This window comes from Saccopteryx bilineata, chromosome 5 (genome assembly GCF_036850765.1).
Source record: "Saccopteryx bilineata isolate mSacBil1 chromosome 5, mSacBil1_pri_phased_curated, whole genome shotgun sequence".
Lineage (NCBI taxonomy): Eukaryota > Metazoa > Chordata > Mammalia > Chiroptera > Emballonuridae > Saccopteryx > Saccopteryx bilineata.
Window position 1 is genome coordinate 208,698,308 of NC_089494.1, and position 19,847 is coordinate 208,718,154.

Genomic DNA, 19,847 nt, shown 5'->3' on the forward strand with positions numbered 1-19,847 from the left:
AAGAGCTGTAAGACATAGGGAGCAACAATAGCCTTTCTTGTCCTAAAACTCTCTCATAGTCTCCCTGCTTTGAAGTAGACTATGTATTCTAGAAAGAAAAAACATACAATTCCACAAAAAAATGGAGTTTGTTTGTTTGTTTGTTTTCTGTAAAAAGTTGGGGGCTGCATTTAAAACCATGGAAGATTTCAGTCTCCATGGTTCAGTGGTGTTCCTCCAGAAATCTGGAGGATTTGCAGTCTCAGAGCTATTCAGATATATAGTTGTCCTTCAAATCTAGACTCCAGGAAATGCATTATTATTATACCATAGAATTTCTTTTGTACACCACTCCCTCTCCAACGCATGAGTCTCTAGAAATGGTCTCACTTAACAACAAACGTATCTCCTAGCCTGTGCATCCTTTCTCTACTCCCAGGGCCCTAAGAATCTTAGAGACAGCTGTGGTGAAATGAACAGGCATCGGCATTGAGCTCTGGTCTGCCCCTTTCTCTGTGGTTTTGAAAATACGCCCTCACTTTTCGCAGTCTTGATTTTCTTCATCTATACAATAAGTAGTACTAGGTAACTGCCAATAGCTTGTGAGGGATGAGGGTCATTTTTTGTACCTGAAAGCTCCGTAGAAACCGCAAGGTGCTATTCAAATGTTTTTTTATTAGAATTAAAGAGCAGGACCCTTAAAAATGTATGCTCAAGTTAGCATTTCTCATTTTAAAATGGAAATTCATACTTGCCACTAGTCTGATTAATTTTGGATGATTTTTGGGGGGGACTTAGAGATTGAAGATCTTAACTAACAAAGGTGGTTTCCAAAATACTGAGCCATGTGCATTAAGATGTAGCTTTTATGGCCTTCTTCTAATGGAAAGAACACCAGACCAGGAAGTAAAAACACCCATGACTGCCCATACCAGGGCTGTCCCCGACTACCTCAGAGACACATCCCTTAATCACCCTGCCCTTCCGCCCCGACCCCATTTCCTCACCCACAACTTGAAAGAACATGCTTTACCTTTGCTCTTTGCAAGAGAAACCTGTAGGTTGAAATCTATGACCCAAATGTACTTGGGCCAGTACTACTGTTAGTATAAGGTTAGCATAAGGACCCCCACAAGCAGGAGATCATCCTGAGGAGCCTTATGAATTTTCAAAGAATGTGTAATTTATTTGAGGGTCAAATTCATTGCAGAATGAATGTTAGATGTTCTTAACTGTATTGGAGACCCTTACTATACAGCATTTTAGTACTGGATACAACCTAGGCATTTTCTCCCAAGGAAAAAAGGCACATAAGTATATACATGCAATATTGGTTGAAATTTTAGGTGTTTTGTGCCTTTGCAGGTGCTCATTTATGGGTTGTCTATGTTTTAGGTGACCTCATGTTAAGAATCTGTTTTAGATTATAAAACGCCAATACTAAAGCACATCTGATTTAATATTCTTATTTAACAGATGACAAATGGAGGCATGGAGCTTATAAGTGACCTTACCATATATGTTAAATATCATTTTAAATAGGTTGTTTTATTCTCATATTTAAAAAGTGACAACCTATGATATATAGAGAAAGCTTAGTTATTTGGAATATTTTATTTACCAGAACATTGAATTCTTCACCCCTGTTAAATCAAGACAAGCTTATGCATATCATATCCATTTCCCATACTGTAAATTGAATTTATATCTTGAGATGATGCTGTATAGTAAGGAGGCACAGGCTAAATTAATCCAATATCCCATTTAAAGCCAAACTGCGAATGCTTTTGGAAGGATACTTTATTACAAGACTTAAACCTAAATTCTTAGATGAATTTTGATCTAACTGTTAATCGGGTTTCCTGAATTTACACGGCACCTAGCTAATTGCCTAGGTACTGCCAAATTCCTCATCAAAAAGAAAAATCAAGCATTGCTTGTCTGATGTGAAGGAAAGTGTATTTTTATAAAAACAAAATCAAGAATATGTGTACACACTATAATTCTCACATGTAGGAGACCAGGTGATGAGGACCCACATTCCCAAAGCAGATGGGGACTTGGTGCCTGTCACCATTTCATGGTCATCACAACCAGCAGAAATTACTGTCCTGCAGGTGATGAGGGGTTTGTTTATGTTTTCTGAGCACCATGGTAGAATGGGCTACCAGCGTCACAAGAGAAAAGAAAATGAGCAGTTTGAACCACTAAGTCTGTAGCAAGGTACGAGCTATACAATGCTTGCAGTGGACTGTCAGAATAGCAGCATTTTGTTGTTGTTACTGGTCATTATGAGTCAAACACAGGGCGAATACTGTAGTTAGTGCTCTGCAAAGAACACAGGTGCCCTTCAAATCCAAGCTGCTACTGTCAGTGAAGTTTGACCAGAATAAGCACAGCTTAAGAAAGAAGATAAATGATGTCACTTTGACTAGCAAAGACTTAATGAGGTATTACATGGTACATGTCAATGAACTTAATCTCTCTAGCTCAAGTTTATGTACCTTCCCGGGAACCCAACCCCAATCAATCAAGTCAAGAAGTTGGGTTATTTCCCCAGAACTCCTGTCGCTTCATGCACCACCTCAGAAGGCTTTTGTTTTCTTCCCTGAGTGGTTCTTGCTTAAATAGTGAATGATTTCTTTCCACCAATTTTGAGAATTTATTGTGGTATTGAACCTTAGAGTTTCAGAGGGTATATTCCAGTTCTGTGTCTAGTTTCTGCCTCCAGCGCCACGCAGTCTCAAGTAGTGGCCATGTCACCTTGAGAAAGGAGATCTCGGGGTGGCCCAGCCAGTCACTGTAGAGGTGGCAGCAGCCTCCAAATTGGCCAGTGTGACTTGCCAAGGCAGACAAGCTGCTTCACCAAATGTGACCCACTTTCTTTCCTCTTCCTGTCCGTCCCTTCGGGGTTCGAGACCCAGCCAGCTCATCTGCTGTCCTTAGTCAGATGTCTCTGGAGACGCCAGGATGTTCTCAGATGTCCGTGGTGGTGGGGATCACTTTTCAAACTTTAATGTTTCTTGTCACTTCTTTCATTCTGGAAGAATTATCATAAAGTACAATCTTCCATGGAAAAGTTTGGTTGTTGCAAGCATGTGCCCCAAACCAGATATATGAGCTGGTTGACCTGCTCACCCTTATATAACCTCAGATTTCCTGATTAACTCCTTTAATCTTAATTGTTTTAGAAAAAAAAAATTCAAAGCTTCTAAAGCTTTTGACTCCTAGTCTCCTGGGCACTGATGTTGGGTCCCAGGCTGTCTTACCACATTGCTCTGGCAAAAACAATGGCCCTCCCTGGGATTTTAAAAATATAATGAGGCTGTTCTCTTGCTTTGTAACTTTTTATCTCAGCATGCACTCGGTTCTCATCAGGCAGCTTTGTTTTTAGTATCAGAGCTTAAAATTTTTTTATTCAAGAATAAACCAAATCAATAAAGGCTTTAGACAGTACACCTTTCACTTTTCTTAGGATTATTTCTCTTACTTTTATAAGCAAAACTATTTTAGCAATTAAATCTTCTAATAAGTGAAATTATATTTTTTTTTCTAGGGGAGAGAACTTTAAATATGATTTTCACTCTAACTTATAAGGAAAGCTATGATTCCAAAAAATAGTTTATATTAAATAGAACCAAATAAATATTTATATTCTATTTAATAAATATCCTAGTTACTAATCAGACCGTGGATGTATAAGATTTTAGCTATTAAATGTATATTATGCCCTGTTTTTTTGATGAGAAGGGAGAGATGAATTTTAGATATTCCAGAAAAATATATAAACCCACTAATTTTCCCTGAAAAAGACATTCTTTCTAGGCCACTGGGCTTCCCCTTCTTATATTTTTCTAATTATTTTAGTAAGGAAGGAAGTAGATAAGAAAGTAGGGAAATACACATCCCATCCACAAATATACACACAGGGGTGGGCAAAAGTAGGCTTACAGTTGTAATACAAAGAGGTAATACAATAATTAAGAAATAATAATAATACAAGAATAAAAATAAACTTTTTTGTGTACTCACAACAGCAAATCTCCTTTTGCCCACCCCTGTGTACATCACACACTCACACATATACACACACTGGCAAACAGAAATCTACTGTTCTTCTAGAATGTCATGATTTCTAAATCTTTCCATGAAAGATGCCTGTGATCACCTAAGTCCCACGCCCAATAATAACTATATACTTGAAACCTACAAATGTTATTATCCAACGTTATCCCAATGAATTTAATTTCAAAAAACTGAAGAGAAGATACCTTTTCCCAGAGCGGCCCACTCCCTCCCTGTGCACAGAGGAAAGGCGGCACATCTACAGCACAATGAGCTAGGCTGAAAAAGAGCAGAGGCTATTTTTACCTCTGCAACTCTTTGCTTTTTCTATTCTCTTTCTGACTCTACCTCAGGTACAATGTTGGAAACAATATAGTATTAAAGATGACAAAGAAGAAGTGAAACAATGACCTTGAAATCTGCCACCTGCCTCCCAAGCAGTACACGTGCTACTAGCCATGTCCAAATCAGAACACTCCCGAAGCATCTCCAGACCTCTCCGAGTGAGCAGGCTGGCTGAGTGATCAGAACTGCTATTGCTCAGCACAGCCCGTCCTGCGAGGGGCTCTAGGAGGGCTGTAACAGATCTCCTTAATTTAGACTGTTGTCCTCATGAATCTGATAAATTCAGAAATACGTGAAGGCATTTTCTCCCTCCTCCTTTCCCTCCTTTCTTTTTTTCCTTTTCTCTATTTCTCTTTTATCTTGCTTGTCACAATGCCTGTCGTGTACTATTGTTATTCAGGGGACAGGGAGCAGGGACGCTGTCTCCATGTGTTTCGATCCCTCCAAACACCCACAGCACTCTGGTTGAGAAACACTTGATTTCAGAATAAATAAATAAGTAAACAAAAAATATGATAGCCGCTGCTATCTTGAATATAAAAGTGCCTTCTAATTGATTATATTCTTGATTTTCCTTTATCGGTGGGGGAGGGGGGGTCTTTCATAAACGTGACTTAGATATGAAAATAATATAGTTGATTTGATTGTGTCCCTACAAAAAACCTGTAGTGCCTGGGAATGTGACATTATATAGAAATCTGGTGTTGGCAGATATAATCAGGTTAGAATGAGGTCATACTGATTTTGGGTAAATTCTAATCCCACATGACTAGATGACTGGTGTTCTTGTATGAAGAGAATCTGGACAAAGATGTGGGGTAGGAAGACCACTGGAAGACGGAGGTATAGATTCCAGTTAATATTTCCTCAAGCCGAGGAATGCCTGGGGCTACCAGAAGCTGGAAGAAGGAAGGGTCCTCCCCTCCAGCCTTTGGCTTTCAATGGAACATGGCCCTGCTGAAAGCTGGGCTTCAAATTTCTAGCTCCCACCACAATGAGAGAGTAAATCTCTGTTGCTTTAAGCCATTCAAGTTTGTGGTAATTTTTTACTACAATCCTAGCAAACTAAGACAACAGCTAGTCTATATTTATACCAAGCTTTGTAGGTTGGCATAGTTCAAGGGGAGCAGTTGGCAGCAGTTTGAGGAGAGTACAGTTTGGGGACAAGACTAACTTGCTGGCAGCCTCTGAGGCTGGGTAACTGAGAGGACGGGAGAGTTTTCCTTTCTATCCAGGCGGGCACACTTCCTTTAAAGTTCTCTCTACCTGTGGATCCTTTAAAAGACAATCTCTACTGGATTCATGTATGTAGACTGAAATATTTCCTAAAGATGTACAGGTTAGGGTGTTTGCTCAAAGATAGCAAGCCTGTCCGGAAAGCGGTTGTAGTTCCTTGTCAGATTTCACATGCTGATGTGGGACCGTGTGAAGGAGGCTACGTGGGTCTCCTCTCCTTTCTGCGCTTCTCTAGGGGTCTTTGGGAGCCCTGGGCATTCATGGTGCCTTGCCCATTGCAACTCCTTATCACTTCGTGTGTTGTCCCAGCTCAGAGGCCACTTTCCACTGTGTACATACTTGTCCTTAGGCCACTTCCCCGAATCTCTATGCTCTCTACCTGCCAGTGTGTTGCAATCGAGAGGTAACTTTCAGCTACTCCAAGTTAATGTGTTGTTTTCCTCAGAGACCATGAATCTTATATCTTAACTCTCAAGGGGAGGAGTGTGGTGCAATGCTGAAGGGGTTTTGGAGAATTTGAAGTCTGAAACTTATACTCCCATGCACGTGAGATTTTTAGTACAAGTTCAGCCACTCATGAGCTGGGAGACCTCAGGTCCACATCTTTGAGCCTCAGTTACCTCAGCCCAATTCAACAAGTACTGAGCAACCATGGTGTTCACCCTCATATGTGGGCAGGAGGGATATGGAAAGCCAGCAGTCTTTGGGGGATAACATATGGAAACAACTATGGGGGAAATGTAAGCTTGCAGGATGAAGAGAGTTTTGGTGGCAGAGAGTGGAGGAGTATGGCACTCCAGATTGAGGACTGTCATGAACGACATCCTGAGCTCTGTGCCAGGTGTTTCCATCGGGGCAAGACCTCCCCAACAAGAATGACCCATATGCTTCTCCAGCCTCTCACACCATGACTACTGGCACCTTCTTCCTTTTGTTCTGTGTCTAATTTAGACCTTAAGCCACTTGCTAAGGAGTTTGGACTTGTTTCTGAAAGAAACAGGGAGTTTTGGAAGATTCTTTTTACAATTTTTTTTTTTTGGTATTTTTCTGAAGTGAAAAGCAGACAGACTCCCTCATGCACTCAACTGGGATCCACTGGCATGCCCACCAGGGGGCGATGCTCTGCCCATCTGGAGCGTTGCTTTGTTGCAGCTGGAGCCATTCTAGTGCCTGAGGCGGAGGCCATGGAGCCATCCTCAGTGCCCAGACTAACTTTGCTCCAATGGAGCTTTGGCTGCAGGAGGGGAAGAGAGAGACAAAGAGAAAAGAGAAGGGAAAAGAGGGAGGAGGAGATAAGCTCTTCTCCTGTGTGCCCTGGCCTAGAATTGAACCTGGGACTTCCACACACTAGGCCAATGCTGTACCACTGAGCCCACCAGCCAGGGCCTGTACAATTTTTTTTTATTAGAAAAAAACTCAATTATCTACAAAATGGGAGAGAATAGTATAATAAATCCCTATGTTCCTCTGTTCAGTTTCAAGAATTAACACACAATAATTTTTTTCTCTAATTATCCCACCTACTTACTGTCTCATTCTGATATGATTTTGAAGCAAATCTTAGGCATGATTGCATTTCTTATCTAAATATAGCCACATGTATTTCTAAAAGATCAGGACGCTGATTGAAAACAAGGGCTACATCATTATTATGCTGAAAAAAAAATACAGTAATACCTTCAAATATTTAGCTCAATGATTAAATTCACAGCTATCTCTTAAATGCCATTACTTACGTTTACAGTTCAGGTTTGACTCAGCGCCATTGAGGTCCACAACTGCAATGTCTCTTAAGCCTCTATTTAGTCTTTATGTCCTTTATGTCCTCCCCTAATCTTTCTCTCATTCTTGTTCTTTCTGTTTCCTTGCAATTTATTTGTTGACAAAACCAGGTTGTTTGTGCTGTAGGGTTCTCTGTAGTCTGGAGTTTGCTGACTTTATTCCTGTGGTGTTAACATCTTTCTTAGTCCTCTCTATTTCCTATAACTTGATTGTTGGGTGTGGAGGCTTGATCAGATGTAGTTTCCTTCTAATGTGGCAACCTTATTATATAGAGAATGGTGTGTTCTTCCACCAGAAGATATATATATATATATATAGCATATAGTTGTTTCATACTACATGATGTTGATAGCCACTTACGGTCAGTGCCAAGATCTACCACATCATTAGGTCATGCAGTGTGGTGGCGTACTATTTTTACTATGCCATCTTTATTTATTCACTGGAATACTTGTATAGAGATAGTCGAGTCATACCATCATTTAATAATTGCTCACCCAGTGGTATACCTCATAAAGGCAAAAACAAGATCAATCAATCAGTTAATAAGAAGAGATTTTTCTCTATTTATTATTTTTCAGAATAATGTATTGGTTTATAAGCATCTTCCACTGGAAATCAATGAAATTTCATGTTATCATTGTTTTGTTTCTGGTATCAGTATGAACTCCTAAGTTTAAACTATGTAGTTCAATATTGCAGTTATCCTTATTGATGCTCAAATTATTTCATTTTTGGTCAATGGGAGCCTCATTAAATTGTTTTGAGCTTTTGACAGAAGCCTGGTAGTCTTTAAAAGCACCCGTGCTATTTGCTATAACAAGATATTTTTGCCTCGTCATCTGTACTTCTTAATCCAGACATGGAATTAACCACTTTTCTAAGAAGCCTTCATTTTTCTTCAGTGGAAATAGAATTCAGCAACCACAACTCAAGCACTCGAAGACCCTGCAGCAGATCTGGGTCTGCTTCCTTTTCTCTGGAGGGGAGCAGGCACCTTGGCCTCACCTGATGAGCCCCAAAAGGGCAGCAAGAAACTGTGAGAATCAAAAGGGTGGCCAGTTGACTGCTTAAGAGTTACTGTGACAGTCAAAGAAGGGATGATAGGTTCCCAACCAAAGCAGTAGTATGAGAGGGGGAAGAGGATCAGAGTTGGGAGATATTCTAGAAACCAAATTTACACGAAAGGATTTATCAACTGATCTGGAGTTCAAGATAGTAGGGGTTGTAGTGGGTAAGAGATGTCAGACCCGGATTCAAAGCCTCGCTCTTTCCCATCGGTATCTCCTTACTTCTGATACTCAGTGGCCTGAGCTACTAAGTGGGAATAGTACTGCCTATCTCATGGGGCTGTTGGGAGAATTAGATGAGGTTGCAGATGAAATGAACATAGTATAAGGTGCGATACCTAGTACAACTAAAAAATAAAAATGTTAAATTCCCCCTCCCCAACACTTTCTCCAACATGTCTAGTTTTGTCTGTAATATGAAGGAGTTGTTCCAGACCACAAAGCCTCTTCCTGGCCTATCTCTTTTAGCCCTCTCTCTAGTCACACCTGCATTGTTCTCTGATAATTCCATGGAGTATTAATAATGGATCCTCCAGCATTTGTCTAAACCACATCTTATTATTTTATTGAAAAGATGATATAACAAATTTAATGTTGCCAAAAGAAAAACAAACCATCTATTCTTCTGGGGGTTGTTTTTCTTATTTGGTATCTTAGTTGACAGATTTCATTTTTAAAAAGCTTAACAGCAGTTTATTAAATAAAATATGTATTTCCGATGGCTTTAGGCGACCCCTGTGTTTTGGTTGTTCGGCCCCCGCCGGGGTCGCGACCCACAGGTTGAGAACCTCTGGCTTAGAATAATGTTTTAATTTAAAATTGCTCCCATAAGTGACAAATGTTGAAGATATTAAAAACTAAGAAAGCACCTTAAATATGGATCAGTTAGCTCAGAGCCTTTTAATATACTATCCAAGATGCTTGTCCTGATCAATGATTTATGCAGCACTCTGGTTTTTAAAAATATAATATTGCTTTAAGTCAATTTCTTCCCAGAACCTTCCTTGCCCATTAAATCAATGATATCCTGTAAACCTTTCTGAGATTATTTGCTTTTCTAAGATCTTATTTTTGAGTGCTCCATCAGAAGGATTTTTGAATCAAGTTTTGGAAAATGGAAATAGCCATCTCTCAGCTATAAAGCCAGCTATAAAGAGGGGTTAAAATATTGATAGTATGTTTATTTTTAATTACAAAGGCAATACAAACTATTTAAAAAATTCAAGCAAAACAAAAGAGCATAAAAAGTGAAAGGGATCCAAAGAAAACCACTGTATACTTCACACAAACACAATGTCTAAATATTTCATTGCAACGAACATTTTATTCCATAACTTACTTCTTTCAATGTATTGTGACATATCAGGTTACAAAATTAGTTCATTATATTGTAACCATTTTTTACCTGTCAGTACATAAATGAACCACCTCATTCTTTTAAGCAGTTGCTTAGTGTTGCCCAGTTGAATAAACATTGAATGTATTCTAGTTTATCTGACTAAAAATTCATAGTTAGACATTTACTCAGTTTCCAATGTACTAATATTTGTAAGAATTCTTAAACAAAACAAAACAATAAGACTTTACATCCAGTTTGGAAAGAGGATAGATATATTCTTGTCAATTTCTATGTATGTTTAGAGTTTCCATAGTAAAAAAAAATTTCTTTAAATATCAGTGCTTGAGTGAAACTTTTTTTTTTTTTTTGTATTTTTCTGAAGCTGGAAACGGGGAGAGACAGTCAGACAGACTCCCGCATGCGCCCCACCGGGATCCACCCGGCACGCCCACCAGGGGGCGTCGCTCTGCCCACCTGGGGCCCTCTGGGGCGTTGCTCTGCTGCGACCAGAGCCACTCTAGTGCCTGGGGCAGAGGCCAAGGAGCCATCCCCAGCGCCCGGGCCATCTCTGCTCCAATGGAGCCTCGCTGCGGCGGCTGCGGGAGGGGAAGAGAGAGACAGAGAGGAAGGAGGGGGGGAGGGGTGGAGAAGCAGATGGGCGCCTCCTCTGTGTGCCCTGGCCTGGAATCGAACCCGAGACCCCTTGCACGCCAGGTCGATGCTCTACCACCAAGCCAACCGGCCAGGGCCTTGAGTGAAGCTTTTAAAAACTGTTATAAAACAAGAGACAGCTGTCACTTGATAACATTTAATTTTGTTCTTAACAACAAAAAAAATTGGCTGTGAATTTTTAACTCTCAAAAACCACATCTCCCTTTTTTCTATAACAACCTTTCAAACTACCACTGCTGTCCGTAATCTAGTAATTTTTTTCTGCCTCAATAGCGACACTTACTTTTGATTCCTTGGGACCCCCAAGCCTTCTATTTCCAATGCATGCTCCTTTTCCTTCATAGGCCCTGCTTTTCACTTTAATTAGGGGACATGATACCTCCGCTGGAGGAGAAGTAGAAGAACGGTCGCCTGTTCTCCAGCGTCACACCCACAACACCAGACACGTTTCTCTGTCGGTACCCCAGTCCAAGGTCAGGGCTATTCCCCTTTGCCACCCCTTTGCTCACCGTCAATGCTGCTGTAGTTCAAGACCACTGAGTGCCTTCCCACTTCTAGAATGGACAAGTGGACCTCAAAGACCAAGAAAGGCACATGCTTTTAATGTAAAGTATCATGTTTTCCCTTCTTTGGTTTGTTCATAGGTATTCCTCAAGTTGATATAATCTAAAATTTTACCATGATCCCTAAGGGCTACCAGATGAATATGTTGTTATTTTCTAAGCTCATATTCTTTTTGGCAGTTGTTAAATAATTAAATATTCTTATTTAAGCCAGAAAGTACCATGAGCATTTGTTGGATGATGACGTTGGGTGATTTTAGTTGCAGCCGTATGAGGGGGTGTCAGCCCTGCAGGGTTGATAACAGTGCTCAGCGGATACAGCTTTGATTTAGTCAGGATTTCACGTCTATTGATTACTTGGACTAAAATGCAATATATCAGAATCACCAATGGAAGCAAAATGCAGAGTCTGCAGGGCCAGGAAAACTCCCATTCTAGTCTTCAGCTTATGAGCGGCTGATCACGCCCTCCACTCCCAGCCTCCGACTTCACTTTCTCCAACACGACTGGGAGTTGCTGGTGCTGCTTCCTTCAGACTCGGGTTGCTTTTCAGGAGCAGACTATTTTCAGTATTCAGAAAGTTTAAATACGTTTTAAGCTCAGAAAATATTTTGAGCTCAGAAAGCTCAAAAGTGTTTAAATAGCGGAGATTTCTTTATCTTCTCCAGCTGAGCTCAAAGGTGACATTTTCTTAATTGGCCAGCGAGTTTCAGAAGTTTCAGCTATTTTACAGTGATATTCATGGCAAAAAGGTGTACATTTGAAAGAAAAGTTTTTGTATGTGCATCGCTGCTAAAAGAGCTGATTTTAAAGTTTAGGTTTTGTAACCCTCAAGGAAAATGAAATGCCTGGCTCATTTTTCAAAAAAAAAAAAAAAAAGCGCTATTTGGAAACACTAGATATAAGTACCTGATAGTAAGCAACCTTTTCAATGTCTCATTTTTGGGTGATCTAAGGAAAATTTTGGATTCCATTTTCATTTCACCAGCCCTCAAAAATGTATTTTAATCATTTAGTTCAACAAGTATTTTTGGGGTACCCCTTAAGGGCCACACAGTGTTTAGCTGGGGATACCAGAGTAAACAAGAGACAACATCTGAGTGGGGGGCAGGGGGCAGGGGGAGGTGAGGAATGAAGAGCGGTTCACGTTAAAGAAAAAGCAAAGGCAAGGGGCAGATAAAGGGCATTGGGACACGGTGTTGGCAGGTGAAACAGAATGCAGTTTTTAATTGTTGGTCAGGGTAAGTCCCACTGAGAAGGTGACATCTGATAAAGGTTTTAGGAAGGTGAGGGAATGAGCCCCGTGGACATCTGGAGGAAGCGTGCCCCAGAGGGAGGAACGTGCAATCCCCTGCGATAGGGAAGCCAGTGTGGCCGCTGTAGGGTGAGCATGGAGAGGGAGATGGCCAGCTCCAAGACCGGAAGGGGCAGCCGCTGGAGCGGGTCAGGATGGTCATTTTAAGGACTTGGAATTGTACTGAGTGCAATGAGAAGCTACTGCGGGACTGTGAACAGAGAGCAATGACATCATCTGATACATTTCCACTGGATCTACCTTTGCTATGCAGAGGACGGACCTGAGGAGGGACAGTAAACGCTGGTGGACCAGAGAGGAGGCCACTGCATTATTCCAGAAGGACGGGGGTGGCTTCCACCAGAGGAAGAGCAATGGCCATGGCAAAAAGCATTTGAATTTCACCCATATTTAAAAAGTAGGACAGATTTTCTTGAAGGATTGGGTAAGGCTGTTCAGAGAAAGAGACTCAAAGATGACTCATGCTTTTCAGCCTGAGCAATTAGAACGTTGGAGTTGCCATTAATCAAGACGAGGAAGGCTTCAGGTGGAGCCCCTGGGGAGGGCGGTCCAGGAGTTCAGATCTGGACATGTTGAGTTTGAGATGAAGATTAGATATTTGACTTTTGATTTTCTTCTGACCAAGTCAAAATTAAGCATTCTCAAAGAATGTGAGTTCCTTGAGGGTCCAGTTTTGTCTGTATCTCTGATTTTACTGCTGTATCTCCAGAGCCTTGGATAGCACATGTAGGTTCTCAATGAAAAGGTAATATAACATGCTAAGCACTCGTAACGCGTCTTCCCTGTTCTATGTGCTGAGGACAGTGCAGGGACAAAATAGCTAAAATTCTGCTCTCATACACCTTAAAATCTAGTAGTGGGAGGCAGACAAGCAATGAAGTAAAATGAAATAAAGCTTCTATCTGTTCATAGACCTGCTTAATAACATCTGTTGAATGTTTATTTGCACATTCCATGTATAATATAAGCCTACAAGGAAGAAATGAAGATCCAAAGTTGGCACTCCATGCCAGGCCTGTCTTAACTCTAAAAGACTCTTCTCCCATACCATGTTGCTTCTCATAGAAAGTAACACAAATCCCATTTTCACCTGATAAATGTCAGGGCTGTGCTTCTCTTCCTGTAAGCATTTAAAGGAGAGAATACTCAAAATAGGACTCGTTTTGATGTGCAGTTCTAGGAAGGCTGCTAGAAAGTGAGTAATGCCAGGCCACTCTGCCCTCCTTAATGGACCAACACCATGCAGAACAATTCCCATTGCCATCTCAGGGCATTTCTCCCGCTTTGCCCCCTTTCACAATGGTCAGTCTTCTTTAATTGCTTGCCATTAAGGGCTATTGCATTGTTTAATGTAAAAGGCTCCATTTGCAAGCTTTCACAAAACTAAAAAGGTGTACTAAAATAGGTTCTATATTCACATACATTTGAGGAGGAATCTTTTATCTTGCTCGCTACAAACAAAACTTGATGAGTTTTCCATTCCCAGCAGCTTCATGAAGGGGATGGTTTGGTCTTGAGCAGCCCTGAGTGATTTTCAGTGTTCCCCGCTCCCCCATCCTGATATTCCCTCCATCTTCTACGCCAGACGGCCTCCGGCCTCTCCCACGTATCCTCTGCAGAGTTTCTGAAACAGCCGCAGCTCCTTCCTACTGTCCATTTCTTATCCAGTTTCCACATGTAATGTAATATCACACTTCCTTCCCCACCAATGCCTCCTAGAATGTAAATGATAAACGACCATTTAGCCTCAAAAACTGATCATCTTTTCTCTTGCTCGGACCTGTCTGAACAAGTTCTTTATAAAATTATAAAAGAGAATTCCAGGACTCTTCTCTTGAATGCCACCTCCATCAACAATTGTAACCTTTAAGAAAAAACACCCAGGGTTCCTCATTGGCTGGATAATGGCCGTATCCATCTTGATCCTGCCTCTCACCTAGCAGATCCATCAACAGCAAGAACTGCCAATACCAGCAGAACGTGTGATCTACCAGTAACTTACTTCTTTTTTTCAGGATAAAAGAGAGGTGTTCAGTCCACGAGATTTCTTTAGGACCTTCTGTTGTATAAATAGGTACTTGGACCCCCTCACGTTGTAATTGTGAATCATACGAAAGTTCTCTCATAATATGACACATGACATATGACATGCAAATGACTGGAGTCTTAGAGATCTCCATAAATATATAGAGATAGTGCATTGTACCTTTTGTATGGTGAATAAGAAGAGCTTCTTTTTATCCTCATAATAATTATTATTGTTCTTCCTAAAGGATCTAAATCACAGTACAAAGCAAGAATCATGTAGTATAAAGTGTTTAAGAATCAAATAAAAGTTCAGTGCCAGGATAGTGGTATCATTTTGATGTCTATCTGTGGGATTACAAAAGGTTTTCCAACAGCAACTGAAAAGGTTTCATAAGGAGCAGACAACACCCATCATGGATATAGCAGTGGGTGAATCCACTCTGTCAGTGATGAGGGTATGCTTCTGGACCATAAAAAGCCGGCAAGAATATCATAATTTAAAAGATGACATATTTTCATAACCCCATATAAAAAAATAGATGTTCTAACCAATGGGAAGTCAGAATAATAACTGAAAGTTTACAACCATGGCTAAACAACCAACCAACCAAAATAAAACAAAACCTTCTTTCTAATTCTTTCACATTCTACACCTGCATTAAAGTTCTCGTGTCCTATTTCCTCACAAATGGAAAAGAAAATCAGGTGTCAGAATTTGGGCTGTAACTGGAAGATATTATCATCAAAGTTGTATTATATCATTCATCTTTTTTAGTATCAAATAAACCTGTTTTCTCAATATCACATCTGGTAACTTCTCACAATTTTTTTTCCACTTAATAGTAACCTACTCATAGATTTTGCCTTGGGTATAAAAGGTGCAAATTCCCACCACAGTCCAACAGCTTAAGTTATTTTTAAAACAGCTTCCTTGGAATTCTGTCTAATATGCTGCTTCAGGGTTTACAGCCACAGCTTTCAAATGATACCAATAGACCTCTGCTGCAGGAATTATATAAGCCTTATCTAATTAATATTTCTGAGCTGTATTAAGAACCTGGCACAGAAGAGATCACTGAAATCCAAAGCTCGTCTATAACTTCCTTTTTTAATCAGCTGCCAGCTAGATTCTAGAAGGTATCTAGTTCCAGGTCCTATGTAAGAACACTGCTAACCCTTTAAAATATACTGTTTTGTAAAAAGGAAAGATGACAAGGGCAGGGGGAGGTCTGGTAATATAGCCTCAGGGAGGCCACAGAAATCCCACCAGTGGTTTAGAAACACACAACATGAACTGTTACTAAATATGCAGTCAGATTCAAAATACTTCATTGGAACGCTGCTTCTGAATCCTCATTCCTGTAGTTGCTATTTCAGAGAGAGTCTCTCTGAAGTCTCTGCATCTTCCCGTGAACAGACTGTTGCTAGTGAAATGGTGCAGGGCAACTCAAGCTAGGTGATGGCTCAGAATAAAGCTATTCTTAATATTCAACCCACAGCAGAGATGAAGGCCAATGTGAGGGTTTCTTGATAAATTCCAGGATGCTCAGTTAAATTTGAATTTAAGGTAAACAATGAAGAATTAGTGTAAGTGTATGCTACATATTGAATGGGATATACTCAGAATTTTAAATGTTTGTTTGAAATTCAAATTGTATTGGGCAACTTGTGTTTTTATTTGCTAAATCTGGCAACACTAGCCAAAGGAAAATGAAAACAGCTTATTTTCAATCGACATTATTCCACTGTGCACCAACAAAAAAACATTATATAATTGAAATGGGTTACATAACGTCTATTTTATTTAAACTGCTATTACTTATAAAGTGGCAAAGTTCTCAAGGTTTGTAAATGACACTAAAACAGGTTAAAGAAATAGGCTATGCTGTTGTAAAGAAGTATGAGAAAAATTTAAAGATCCCCAGATTTGAAAATCTGACACCACGTCAATCTTTGTCATTTAAATAATTTAAACTGTGACTAACATGTATTGTCATGACCTACATACACAAATCAGTCTTATTTTATAGTCACCCTGCTTGCACATTAACAGGACAATAACCTGTTAGTCCTGCATTTCTAAGTAAAACATAATCACTGCATAAGGCACATGTGCTCACTGTTTGCCCACCTTTTATTTTTAAACTGCCTCTGTCTTCTAAAGGAAACATTAATTTTTCCAAGCAACTGTTTCATTCAATCTCTTATTAGCAAAGCAAATATTTGGTTCCTAAACTAACATATCCAATTTCAGTGATAGATATTTCCAAGAGAAAGCCAACTGTTGTAAACACTATGGTAGGATTCCTTTCATTTGAGTGCTAATGACAGCCAATCCCTCTAGAAAATACTTTTTTAAACATCTCCATTTAAATGTCTCCAGTGGATGCTTTACCCCCTACAACAACACCCCCCAACCACCACCGCACAGAAAAATATTGCTTAAAAAGGTCTGCTCAAACTATGAAAATACTTGGCCAATATTTTTCTTATAAAAACATAAGCATAATTAGATCAGGTCCAAATGCTCAAGTTAAAATAGTGATTTGGCCAATATGATTTGAGGTACTGGAGGGAGATATTCTGGGTCATTCAGATACCATGAACCATCTTTTTCTAAGTTATTTGATCTGAATTATCCAAAATTTGTGTCTCTGGAAACCCGACCTTAAGGTTTAACTGAGTTGGGCTTCTGAAACATACCACTTCGCAAAAGACTTTGTGGAAGAAATAATGTCCTTGGTGAGACTTTCCTTTTTTTTTTTTTTTTTTTTTTTTTTTTCCTTTGTATTTTTCTGAACCTGGAAACGGGGAGAGACAGTCAGACAGACTCCCGCATGCGCCCGACCGGGATCCACCCGGCACGCCCACCAGGGGAGACGCTCTGCCCACCAGGGGGCGATGCTCTGCCCCTCCAGGGCATCGCTCTGCCGCTACCAGAGCCACTCTAGCGCCTGAGGCAGAGGCCACAGAGCCAACCCCAGCGCCCGGGCCATTTTTGCTCCAATGGAGCCTTGGCTGCGGGAGGGGAAGAGAGAGACAGAGAGGAAGGAGGGGGGGGGGTTGGAGAAACAAATGGGCGCTTCTCCTATGTGCCCTGGCCGGGAATCGAACTCTGGTCCTCCTCACGCCAGGCCGACGCTCTACGGCTGAGCCAACCGGCCAGGGCCGAGACTTTCCTTTTATATGTCACTGAACATTTTGGGGGACTGTTGTGCTAAATCTGAGCTGGTATGTTATTAACCTTTTCAAATTAGGTATTTAGTAGGCTGAGTTGAATCTTTTCTTACTTTGCATGTTAGAGTTTGGCAGATCAGCTGGCACTATGCTGGAATATTAGTTGAGATCCTTCGATTTATATTGTCCAAGAGCAAACATATAAACTGTGCTCTTGGAGAGGAAGACCGAATCGGTACCAAAGACAGTAAACTTTATTAATAAAAATAACAGCAACAACAATAGTTAACATTTATTGAGCGCTTACTATGTCTCAGGTACTGTAATAGCTTCAGTCATTGAATACTATCAGCAACCTTATGAGATTTAATCCCCCAACTTCGTAAATAAGAAAACTCAGTAAGGTTAAGTTACTTGCCCTAAATTACACAATTAGTAAGCAGTAACACTTAGCTTTGCGCCTAGGCAATCTAGCTGCAGAATCTCTGTGCTTACCACTTTGCAACTCTGCCTTAGTAAGTATCAGATAACAGGGAAGAGCTTCCACCTTCTCAGGTGAAGGTGTCACTTCTTGAACTGTGACACAGACTTCAGGGGAACAGGAGGTAACTAGACTAAAGGAATGCAAGTAACCCTTCACCCCCACTCCCAACCAACCATAGGCAACCCTGCTGTTCCTATAATTTCAGTGGTAGTCAACCTGGTCCCTACCGCCCACTAGTGGGTGTTCCAGCTTTCATGGTGGGCAGTAGCAGAGCAACCAAAGTATAAATAAAAAGACAGATTTAACTATAGTAAGTTGTTTTATAAAGATTTATTCTGCCAAACTTAGCAAAAATCCGACATAAAGTACTTGGTAAGTAATTATTATTATATGCTTTAACTTGCTGTAACTCTGCTTTATAAATTTTATAAAGTAAAGTTACTTCCCTACTTTATAAATCACCATTACTGTGGAACCAGTGGGTGGTTAGAAGATTTTACTACTAACAGAGATACAAAAGTGGGCAGTAGGTATAAAAAGGTTGCTATAAATGTGTGGGCATATTTTTGGTTTATTTTTAACATGTTTATGATAAGATTTATGATAAGGCTTCAATAAGCTTACGATAAGGTCCTGACAGGTGTAGGATCTGTTATAAGAACAGAGCCATAAATGTTGTAGGGTGGAGTCTTCCTTCAAGGACAAGGACATTCTAGATGTTAGTCACTTGGAGAAGAAGTATGACAAGCCCAGAACACAAACAGGATCTTTAGCTGGGTGGCAGACTGGATTATAGCTCCTGGTCTTGGTCACCAAGAAGTGAGTAAGTAGGCCTGGGTAGTGAGCTAAAACTCAATCCTCTCTCTGGGGGTGGGGACAAGGGGTGAGACCAGGGACAGAGGGCAAAACCTAGGGCAGGGGAAGTTGGATTCCTAAGGTTTATGTCCCTCTGACCTACGCTTCTTTTCCCCTTGTCCTTCTTGAGTATTTGGGAAAGGTTTTTTGAGAGTTCCAGTATGTCTCAGATGTCTCAGTGAGGGACTTAAAAAAAAAATGAATTAGGTTATAGAACACAGGAGGGCGACAATGATGTTGGTAGGAATGAAGGAAGAGAATAGAGAGGGCAGAGGGAGAAGGGTGAAGATGGAAGCTCTGGTCCAGGGCCAGGCATCCTCCCTCGCTCCAAGTTCTGCTGCCAAACCTCACGGGTTCTGACGTGTATTTTAGTTTGGAGGCAGGACTCCTGTATGTGTTAGAGGTGCTGGGGAACAGCTTGGACAACAGCCATGCTAGGTTTCTACCGCGATTCACTTCAGAGCACTGAAGGCAGTCCATGGTTTCTCTCTTCCTTCTTTAAATACCAGTGAGTAAATATGGAAACTACTTTTGCTAGGTTGACAATGCACACATATTTGCAAGTGTCCATTATGTGGGTTGGAGGAAATGCTGTGTATATATTGATTTATTAAGCTAAAAAAAAAGTCTTCTGCCAAACCTCATTTCGGACTCAAAACAGTATCACCTTAAGAGTTTTACAGAAATAGTCCTGAAGCCTCTAAAGTTGGGATGGGGGACGGAGTGAGGTGGGGGAAGAAAAGAGAAAAGGAACAAGTCCCTGGTGAAACGCTGAGCTTCGCCAAGGCAGCTCTGGGGTAAGCGACTGAAACATGCGTGCCACTTTTAAGAACCCTCAGCTCTCTTTCCTGTATCAACCTACCTATCTGTTCTATAAAAAGTGCTCTTTTAGTTTCTGTAAACATTTTACTTTGGGATGCAAAGAACCTCATGAGAT

The 19,847-nt window shown here is 40.6% G+C and overlaps 1 protein-coding gene across 1 annotated transcript in view; it reads right to left on the minus strand.

Moving 5' to 3' along the window:
- The window catches only part of PARM1 (prostate androgen-regulated mucin-like protein 1), a 106,772-nt gene that overhangs the window by 84,638 nt on the left and 2,287 nt on the right, over positions 1 to 19,847 (minus strand). The window lies entirely within an intron of this gene.